The sequence below is a fragment of the Balaenoptera acutorostrata genome, chromosome 1, assembly GCF_949987535.1.
Source record: "Balaenoptera acutorostrata chromosome 1, mBalAcu1.1, whole genome shotgun sequence".
In the NCBI taxonomy this organism is placed as follows: Eukaryota; Metazoa; Chordata; class Mammalia; order Artiodactyla; family Balaenopteridae; genus Balaenoptera; species Balaenoptera acutorostrata.
The window spans coordinates 135,237,970-135,248,886 of record NC_080064.1 but is presented as its reverse complement, the minus strand read 5'-3'; positions in this window follow the sequence as shown (position 1 = coordinate 135,248,886).

Genomic DNA, 10,917 nt, shown 5'->3' with positions numbered 1-10,917 from the left:
TGATGGAAAGAGAACTACCAAGAAGGCCTCAGAAGTTTTGGTCTTGAGCAGCTGGATATATCATGATACAATTTCCTGAGATGGAAAAGGCATTTGTGGAGGGGAGGGACCAAGAGTTGCAATTTTAGATGAAAAGTAAGGATGGGGGAGAAATGTAGGGGAAATTGCCAACTTGGGCTAGGGAGTTATTCTCTTAGGCAGGAAATACAGAAGGTGAACCAAGCTTGAAGAGAAATATGAATTCAGTTTTGGATATGTTGAGTGTGAGGTGTTCACTGAGATATCCAAGATATCCAATGAGATTATTGGGATCTAGAATTCATGAGAGACTTCTGGACAGAGACAGAGATGCAGACTTAGTAGTGGTAGTTGAACCCATCGGGTGAGTGAGAACATGTACAAAATGAGAAGGGCAGAAAGATACCAACATCAAACCCTTGAGAAACTGATATTTATGGAAGAAGAGATGCCCTAAAAGGAGATTGAGAGGGATTCAGAGGAGCAAGAATATCAGATTACATGAAACAAGGAGTGCCATTTTGATCAAAACAAGAGTTCAAAAAAGGGAGTAGTACATTGGAGTGGTAATAGAAGCCAGATTTTGGAGGTCCTTGAATGCAAGGCAAAGAAGTTGAGTCTTTATCCAGAGCCTTCGTGATTAGTGGTGGTGACCGTGTATATGTTCTGGCTGTACCTGACTGAGCCTCCCAGCCCTGCAGGGAAATTGAGAAACATCGGTAGGTGAAGGGTCCAAAATCTTGATCCACATGGTCAAGACTTGGAGACAGGAAGTGGAGAGTGGCCCGTTAAGAATATATTTATTAAACAATATGTCATCTAACCCAAGTCACCACTGACTTGAGTAAGCTGAAGAGTACAACCCAGACTTTCAAAGGCCCTCATTATTTTTCGTTGGTTCTTATAGCCAGACCCTCAGCAAAGACAAAGGACAAAAACCATCCCCCAGGAATCCTCCCAGTCTAGCCAACTCCAAAACCACCCACGGTGCATCCAGTAGCCTCCGTGATAGCCTCTTTGGCGCCGCATGAGCCATGTGTTAGTTTATGTTCCAGAAGGAGCCATCAGACAAGTGCAGACAAAATGTCTGTCCTCCTTTCCATTACAGTGTTCCAGAAGAAGAAGAAGAAGACGGCCTGAGGCAAGGGAAGACAGGCACCATGACTCTTCTAAACCCTGGCAACTGTACCTTCTACCATACCACTGTGGTTTGGGGAGAGATTTTTTTTAAATCTTCATCCTTCCTGTTTTTTTAAAATTTATTTATTTATTTATTTATTTATTTATGGCTGTGTTGGGTCTTCGTTTCTGTGCAAGGGCTTTCTCTAGTTGCAGCAAGTGAGGGCCACTCTTTATCGCGGTGCGCAGGCCTCTCATTATCGCGGCCTCTCTTGTTGCGGAGCACAGGCTCCAGACGCGCAGGCTCAGTAATTGTGGCTCACGGGCCTAGTTGCTCCGCGGCATGTGGGATCTTCCCAGACCAGTGTTTGAACCCGTGTCCGCTGCATTGGCAGGCAGATTCTCAACCACTGCACCACCAGGAAGCCCTGGGGAGAGATTTGGAGCTAGGCTTCAAAAACAATTACAAACTAAGGGTCTGGCTAAACATAACCACAGAGGGAGAGGAAGGTGAGCTGGATCTTTGCAGAAGGCATCAGGGTGTATGGTGAATCTGTGAACCTCAATGTCCAGGAAGGCGCCTCAGCAGATGTCTTGGTGGGCAGCGCATATTAGGGAGCATGCATGTCACAGAAGGATATGTCTCTCCGTGTAGATTGGAAAAATGAACAGCAATTCAGACCAATGGAAAGAGTACCCATGATGGTTAGCAACTGGCAGTGTGTTTGTGAATGTCTGCATGAGACGTACTTGGCATAAACACTTTGCAGACACACATTGTGCGGTTGCTTTCAGAAAGCCCTAAGGTTCCAGTCACTGACAGAAGCCAGAAGCTGCAGAGTCTTGGACTGGGAGATGAGCTGGACAGTTCTGCTGCCCTCGGGGAAGTGGGCTGGCCCTGAGAACTCTGTGCTCGAGAGTCTGGTTGGGGAGAATAGGGAAGAAAGAGCAAGGTAAGCCCAGTTGAATAGGAGGCTCTTTGTTCCAAGCTTTTGGTCAACTCTCTCCCCAGTCCCCAGTTTCACTTGTAGGGGAAGGTGAGTGAACAGGCAGAGAAGTCTTTCAAGGAGAGAGGCCACCTCTGAGGGATGCAAAAGCCAGAGCCTGAGTAGCTCATGCTCTGAAGCACAAGAAGCCTGTGGCTGATCCCTTTAAGTGTCCTCAAGATGCGCCTTGTTGAGGCAAAAGAAATAAAAGCAAAAATAAACAAATGTGGCCAAATCAAACTTAAAAACTCTTGCACAGCAAAAGAAACCATCAACAAAACAAAAATGGGAGAAAATATTTGCAAACGATGCAACTGACAAGGGGTTATTATCCAAAATATACACACAGCTCATACAACTCAACTGCAAAAAAATAAACAACCCAATCAAAAAATGGGCAGAAGACCTAAATAGACATTTCTCCAAAGAAGACATACAGAGAGCCAACAGGCACTTAAAAAGATGCTCAACATCACTAATCATTAGAGAAATGCAAATCAAAACCGCAATGAGATATCAACTCGCACCAGTCAGAATGGCTCTCATCAAAAAGTCTGCAAACAATAAATTCTGGAGAGGGTGTGGAGAAAGGGGAACCCTCCAACACTGTTGGTGGGAATGTAAATTGGTGTAGCCACCATGGAGAACAGTGTGGAGGTTCCTTAAAAAATTAAAAATAGAGGTATCTTATGACCCAGCAATCCCACTCCTGGGTATATATCCAGAAAAAAGTGAAAACTCTAATTCAGAAAGTTACATGCACCCCAATGTTCGTAGCAATATTATTTACAATAGCCAAGACATGGAAAAAACCCAAGTGCCCATCAACAGGTGACTGGCTTAAAAAGATGTAGTATGTATATGGAATATTATGGAATCTAATAGTGGAATACTACTCAGTCATAAAAAAGAATGAAATATTGCCATTTGCAGCAACACGGATGAACCTAGAGAATATTATACTTAGTGAAGTTAAGTCAGACAGAGAAAGACAAATACTATATGATATCACTTATATGTGGAATCTAAAAATAATATAAATGAATAGAGAATGGATGTGTGGACACAGGGCAGGGGGAGAGGGGTGGGATGAATTGGGAGATTGGAATTGACATATATACATTACCATGTGTAAAGCAGATAGCTAGTGGGAATCTGCTGTACAGTGCAGGGAGCTCAGCTCGGTGCTCTGTGGTGACCTAGAGGGGTGAGATGGGGTGGGGGGGTCCAAGAGGAGGGGATATATGTACACTCATAGCTGACTCACTTCACAGCAGAAACTAACACAACACTGTAAAGCAACTATACCCCAATTAAAAAACAAACAACAACAAAAAACAGAAATAGACTCCAGACATAGAAAATAGACTATGGTTACCAAAAGGGAACGGGAGAGGGGGAGAGGTAAATTAGGAATATGGGATTAACAGATACAAACTACTATACCTAAAATCAATAAGCAGCAAGGATTTACTGTATTGCACAGGAAACTATTCAGTATCTTGCAATGACCTACAATGGAATATAATCTGAAAAAATCTACAATTGAATCACTTTGCTGTACACCTGAAACTAACACAATATTGGAAATCAACTATACTTTTTTTTTAAAAGTTGAGAAGATGTGCCTTATTGGAGAAGACAGGCCCCTCTTTACTACTCTTGACTCTGTGGTGAGGCCCAATATGTTTAGTGAAATCGAGGAGGCAAAACAACGAGAGGGAAAGTCACAGGTAAAGAGGGACCAAGAAGGGGTCAAGGATAATAATTAGGCCTAAAAGTGAGGTCTAAGGCGAAGGGTATGATGTCAAAGCCGGGGTGAAAGAGGAAGATATGCACCAAAGAGACAACCTCTGCTAGTTCCTCCCAGTCCTGTCCTGTCCAACAAACACACAGGGCACCAGGCATCCTTCTGGGCGCTGCAAATCCAAAAGACAAGGGTCCCACACTCACGGAGCTCACAGTAGTCTAGACAAACAGGCTCCTAAAAGTCTGTTAGCACAGTGAATGCTGCAGGTCCAGGGTGCTAGGAACCAACAGAGGAGCAGCCCAAACCCTGTCTGGGGTCCCCAGAAAAAAGCCTCCTGGAGAAGACAGGTATAGGTGTTTTGAAGGCAGAAATAACATTGTGTGCACACGTGTGTGTGTGTGTGTGCCCACGTGTGCACATGTGCACAGGTGTATAATCTATATTCCCCAAGGTCCTGTAGAGCATTTTGCATATGACAGATAATAATAAAACTCACTGAGTGAACACAAGAATTAGTTATTTTTTCTATTTGTATCTTTCTAACTATTCCTCTGCTTTCTTTCTAAAGCTTATTCTTCTTTTCCTTTGCTGGGAATGACCAGGGAGTTTCATTTTGAGGTAAGGTCCAATAATCTGGATGTCAACAAGATATAGAAATTGCCATTTTGTGACATGAGGCAATATTGGAGGAAAGGATAGAGTGGCCTACAGTGAGAAGGGAAATCATCATCATCATAATCATCATAGAGCATTTATTGAACACAAACATCCAGGTGCTGTTTTAAGGGCTTTTAATATGAAATGTGCTAAATCATTTCATCCTCACAATAACACAAAGAGGTGGGTACTATCACAGGTGCGGACTTCAATCGATGTACCGACAGCTCATGTAACTTGGGCAAGGTCCCAGAGCGAGTAGATAGTGGAGCCAACACCATCTGGCTCCAAGCCTGCACCTTCTAATGCATCCCACCCTCAGGACTGAAGACTAAGGGCAAAGCATCTTGAGCTTGCCCCCAGTGTACGGGCCAGAGACCCCTGATTATTTTTAAACTTTTTAAAGCTACATAATATCCATCAGTTCATTTTCCCTGTTTCCTTCTGTTTCCCTGTAGAACTGAGTAGATCCTAAATTCAAGGAACTTTATAGATGATCACTTTTGCCTCAGCTTTTATTCCAGTGGTAAGAAACATAAGTCATAAAAAAAACAAGATAATATTAGAATCACAGAGCACACATTACTGTCTCCATCAGATAATAGCAGCAAGCCAAGGGCCTACTGCTTTCTGGCAATAGGAGCTCAGGAGGGCCTGGGGATTGGCATAAAGGACCACAAGGGCAGGACTGGCTTTACTGGCCTCAGGTCAGTGTCCATGCTTTGGTGTCACCATCCAAAAAAATAGAGCTAATGCTTTTCGGGCCTTGTTAGAGCATTACAAGATGAACAAATTCATGTCTGTATCTGAGAAGTCTGAGTCTTCTCAGAGGAAACAATTAGCACCAAAATCAATTAATCCAAATATGACCAACAAGGACTAGTTGGTGCCAATCCTCTTTGATTCTTCCCCCATATTAGAATCAACATGAATCAAAACCCAACCTATTACTATTGAGGGGTAAAGGATAACTAAATGAAGCAAAAGGAAGAAAGAGAATCCTGCAAGAGGCTTCTGTGGTAACCACGGCTGTCCCACACAGACAATCATATTCTACAGTGAAGTGGCCACGTGTGCGGGCCTGTTCTTCCATCTTCATTACATCAACTTTTCCTACTAGGCAGCCACTCCCCTTCATGACTGCAAATGCTCCTTCTCTTCCAGAAGCAGACCCTTGTGGTTACTGGAAGCATGAGGCTGAGGTTTTGTACCGAATCCCAGATCAAATCAGAGTGGGAGACACTCGGCCTGAGTCAGACCTCAAATGTATGAGAGGACAAGTCTAGTCTCTGCTGATTAACATAATCTGTAAGGGTATACCGAATATAACCTGAACTCCATTCATTCAAATATTTATTGAATGCATGATATGTACTAGGGACTGTTCTAGGAGATGGGGATATAGAATTGAACAAACTAGATTCATCATCATCACCGCCCTCTGGAGTTTACATTTCTAGAAAGAAAGACAGATTAACTCTCCCTGTAGTAGAAGTGAATCAATATTAGTGAAGTACTGCCCTGTGGTTCTATGAAAGAAGTAAATGAATGAATGGCAGTTTATGTTCTTCATGTGTCTTTTAGGGAATATACACTACATTCTCAGTGCTGTATAGGATACTAATGACCCTACAGCCTGAATCCTATGGAGATGTAGTAATTTAGGTAATTACCATTGTACTTTTTTTCTCTCTTCTCTTCCCTGAGCAGAGAAATCGAGGGTGCTTCCTCACCATGAATTACACCCAAGAAAGAAAAAGACAAAGCCCCAAGTGGAACCCTGAAAGCAGATGTCCAGCAAGTCAAACTCAATCCAGTAATTTAATTACTTGACGAAAAGGTATTTACTGAGGACTGAATGCCCATTATGTGCTGCGCATTGTGAGAAATCCAAGAAAGTGTTATGACATGAATCCTACCCTCAGAGAGACTAGACATAAAACAAGTAGTGAATAACACCAAAGATTATATTAGCTATTTATGATGGCAAAGAGCAGAGAATGAAAAACATATCTAGAAATATAATTTTTGGGTGGTAATTTGGTTTTGTTAATTTTTATTGAAATGTAGTTGATTTACAATGTTGTGTTAGTTTCTAGTGTACAGCAAAGTGATGCAGATATAGATATATAGATATATTCTTTTTCAGATTCTTCTCCCTTATAGGTTATTACAAGATACTGAATATAGTTCCCTGTGCTCTACAGCAGGACCTTGTTTTTTATCTATTCTATGTATAGTAGTGTGTATCTGTTAATCCCAAACTTCTAATTTAGCCCTCCCCCCTTCCCCTTTGGTAACCATAAGTTTATTTTCTGTGTCTGTGAGTCTGTTTCTGTTTTGTAGAAACACAATTTTAATTTCCTTTTCTAAAATAAATCAGGACAAAATCCAAATTCACCCGGTTTTCCTGACAACTGATAAACTCAGCAGAAGACAAGGTATATCCAGGAACATTTTTCTTAGTCTAACTATGTTAGCCTGGAGGTGAGGGATGGCAGAGGACTTAAGGATTGTGGGTTTCTGGGAGAAAGCCATGGAGAGGGCTGTTGGACAGACATGTAAAGTGAGTGTGCTCTCCTCTTGCTCCTTCCCAGGCCCCAGCGTGGACCATGGACATGAGGACACGATACTCACTTCTGCTCCGGGGCTGCTGGGTGGTCTGCAGAATCACACCATGTATCTTCTCCAGAAAAGGGGACCTCTGCCTTGTGCTGGCATCATCAGGACTCACCCTGTGGCTTTGCAGAGGTTTTCTACCCTTGAATCCCACTAACTTCTGACTCTTTGGTATTTTTGTCCCTATAGCTACCAAAAGCAATGCATTTCAGCTAAACTGTTAATATTTTGCCTTTTCATCAGGGTTTGAAATTTAGAAAACTTAGGAAGAGGAGAAAGAAAAAAAAGAAAAGGGGAAACAATGCAAAAGAAAGAAGTTGCTTTCCTATCAACTGTTTATTCCCCCAAATGAAAATCTATTAAGAACGTTGCAAAAGAAAATGGGTGTGACCTTATCCCTGAAACCACACGAAACATTTTGTTTCAGCCTGGGCCACAAGCAGCTGGAGGAGAGTGCCTTGGAGGTCCCTGAGTTGGATCCAAAACCTCAGAGTAAGTGTAGACTTTCCTCTGGTAAGAGGAGAAGGAGGCACCCACACAGCTGGAGAGGCAGGAGTGAGCAAGAGAATCAGCTTGAGAATCAAGAGGACCACGCCGGGGGGAAAGGGCAGGGGGAGGGATAAATTGGGAGATTGAGATTAACATATACACACTACTATATATAAAATGGATAACTAATAAGGACCTACTTATAGCATAGGGAACTCTACTCAGTACTCTGCAACAACCTATATGGGGAGAGAATATAAAAAAGAGTGGGTATATGTACACATATAGCTGATTCACTTTGCTGTACAGCAGAAACTAACACAACATTGTAAATCCACTATACTCCAATAAAAATTAAAAAAAAAAAAAAAAAGAGGACCATGGCTTTGGGCAAGGAGGCCACAGGGAAAGAGAATGTTGTAGCCCTCCTGGAATTCCACTGAGGCAGGAGGTCTGGAATCCACGAAGGCCAGGTAACCCTGGGGGTCCTGTCTCTCCAGGTAGCAGGCCAGGCTCTCTTGGGCATTCCAGGGGATAGCAGAGTGACTACATGTGTTTGGATTTCAGCCAGATGAATAAGCATTGACATCATTATCCAGGGTTTGTTGGGTCTGGCGTTAGGCAGGGCAACATGCTTGATCCTAGGAATAAGGGGGCCAAGCCTCATCTTTACTTTCTTGCCAGGGGACAAGGCACATGCTTTATGACTGTGTTTTAGAGAAGGCCATGAGAGCCCTTCACTCCCCCATCATCCTCTGAGGCAACTCTGGTTCTTCTCCAGAAGATACTAAATGTCTAGGTTACCCCATCAGCACTGCAAGCATGGTCTTCGCCATGCCTGGAAAGGGAGAGACAGAAGGGCACTTTTTGCTAAAATACTAGGCCAGCAAGTTGTATTCATAGAGGCTGAACTTGAAGGGAATCCCACGAACCATGAAGGGGGAATTTTGTGCCTGTCCAGTCCTTTCGCATTCAGATCGACAGTGTCTGGTTAAGACATGGTCAAATATAAGAGTTTGAATAATTTTGATCCAACAAATATTGATGAACACCTACTACGTTACTAGACATTCTGCTAGGAACTTGGGTATTAAGTTGAAAACAACGTGTTGCCTTCAGGAACTTTCAAATAAGTAGGGGAAATTAATACAAATTAATAAAACATGTCAACCAAGTATGGTATTGAAAGAGCTATATGTGAGTCTATCAGTCCCACCCTCCCTAACCTTGACTTCTCCCCGTGAGAAATTCTAGTAAATAGGTGCTTACCTTTGGATATCTCTTTAGAAAGTCAGGATGGCTGAATCTGCATTGCACAAACTACGAGTCACTCCTAACGGAGTCAGATAGGAAAAGAGGAACTTGGAAATGAGACTGGAAAGAGCATTAGAAGTAGATGTGCTGCACTGCCATCTTGATAAAGCTGATGAGTGTAGTGGGTTGAATAGTGTCCCCCCAAAATTCATGTCTACCCAAAACCTCAGAATGTGACCGTATTTGAAAATAGGGTCTTTGCAGATGTAATTAAGGTTAAGGGTTGAGATGAGACCATTCAAACGACCTACATTCAAATGAGAATGTTCTCGTAAGAGGCAGAAGAGTGCGCAAAGACCACACAGGAAAGACGGCAAGGAGCAGAGGTTGGAATAATGATGCTGCAAACCAAGGAGCACCAGGGGCCACCAGAAGCCAGAGGAGGAAGGAGCCTCCCCTAGAGCCTTTGGAGGGAGTGTGGCCCTCCTGACATTTGATTTTGGACTTCTGGCCTCCAGACCTGTGAGAGAATAAATTTCTATTGTTTTAAGTCACCCAGTTTGGGGCAATTTGTTGTGGCATGGCAGCCACAGGAAATGAATACAATGAAGAAAAGTAAACCAGGTCCTTGGAATGGGGAATTAGCCCAAGAGGAAGGAGGTAGGTAGCTAAGATCGAAAGAGGAGTTGGTAGTAGGGGCTTCTGCATGCAGATACCAAGGCCATGACTGAGGTTATAAATCCTGGGAGCTGGATGGAAGGGTTGGGAATGAACTGCTGAGCTGTGTCTCATTGGTTAAATAAGATTACCTTAAACCATATCTATCTCAAGCACCAACTTACTTGACATCTCTGAATCATAGCAGAATTAAAGAAAAGCAATGCAGCTACGAGCCAGGGAGCCAGGCCTGGCAAAACCAGGGGGCTGTCACCTCCTTAGCCAGTGCCAACCTGCACACCATATCCAGTGGCCTGCAGGCAGAACGAGGGAGGTGGAAAATCAACAATTCCAAGTCCTCGAGTCAGGAAGATACCGAATATGGGGATGGAACATGAGACTCAGAAAAGAAAAGCCTCTTTGTATGCATATTATCTGCAACAAATCAAAACAAATATGCAAGCATCTCCTTGGAACTGCTGGGAAGAAAATGTAACATATTTTTTTGAGTCGGGGATGGTAAGTGGAAACTGAGTACCACATCCGCTACTATTAATTTAAAATGTGCAAGATAGTAATCGCATCGCCTTTATTTAGATATCAGTCTTTATGATTAATGTAAAAATAAAAAGGCTTTTCATATATTTACCCCAGCTCAGAGCCTTGTTTTTCCACAAGATCTCAAGTTCTACGAATGCAAAATTTCCTATCTCCTTACCAAAACCCCAGCAGTGGTTCTGGCCTGGTGAAAAAGTATTTTCAGTCCTCTCCACTGGGGTGGACTAGCTAAAAGCCTTTAGGTGGGATTGTGTCCACACGCGACATGTCCTGTGCTAACCCCAGTAACGTGTAGCATCTCCCCCCAACCCATCCATCTTGTCGTGGGCTCCTCACCTCTCGAATGGCAGAAACTACTGTGTGCCTGGCATTCAATTAAGCATTTGGTGAACTAAACAGAACTGGATGGAAAGGTTGCCTGAAATAAAGTCTTCACGAGGAAGAGCCACCGAGGGGAACCTTGGAAGGGCGTAATCCGGTGTGGCTAGGGGCTCTTGTGGGGATGGAAAGGGAGCTGCAGAGGGCTGGACTTCATTTTGCAGGAGAAAGGGAGCTACCAGAAGTGAGTCGTTGCAGTGTTTTAGAAAGTTCGCTCTAGCAGCAGAAAAGCGTGGAGGTCTTGCGGGGGAAGGAGATGGGTTACGTTTTAAAAAGAAAGGGGGAAAAAGAGCAATTAGGAATACACTTAATACTAGTTCGGGCAGAGATAAAGAGGGTCTGACCAAAGGAGCAGGAGTAGGAGAGGAGAAAACGAAAAAGACAATTAGAAGTAGAATCAGCAAGATTTGGACGATCTGTTGGATGGGATAT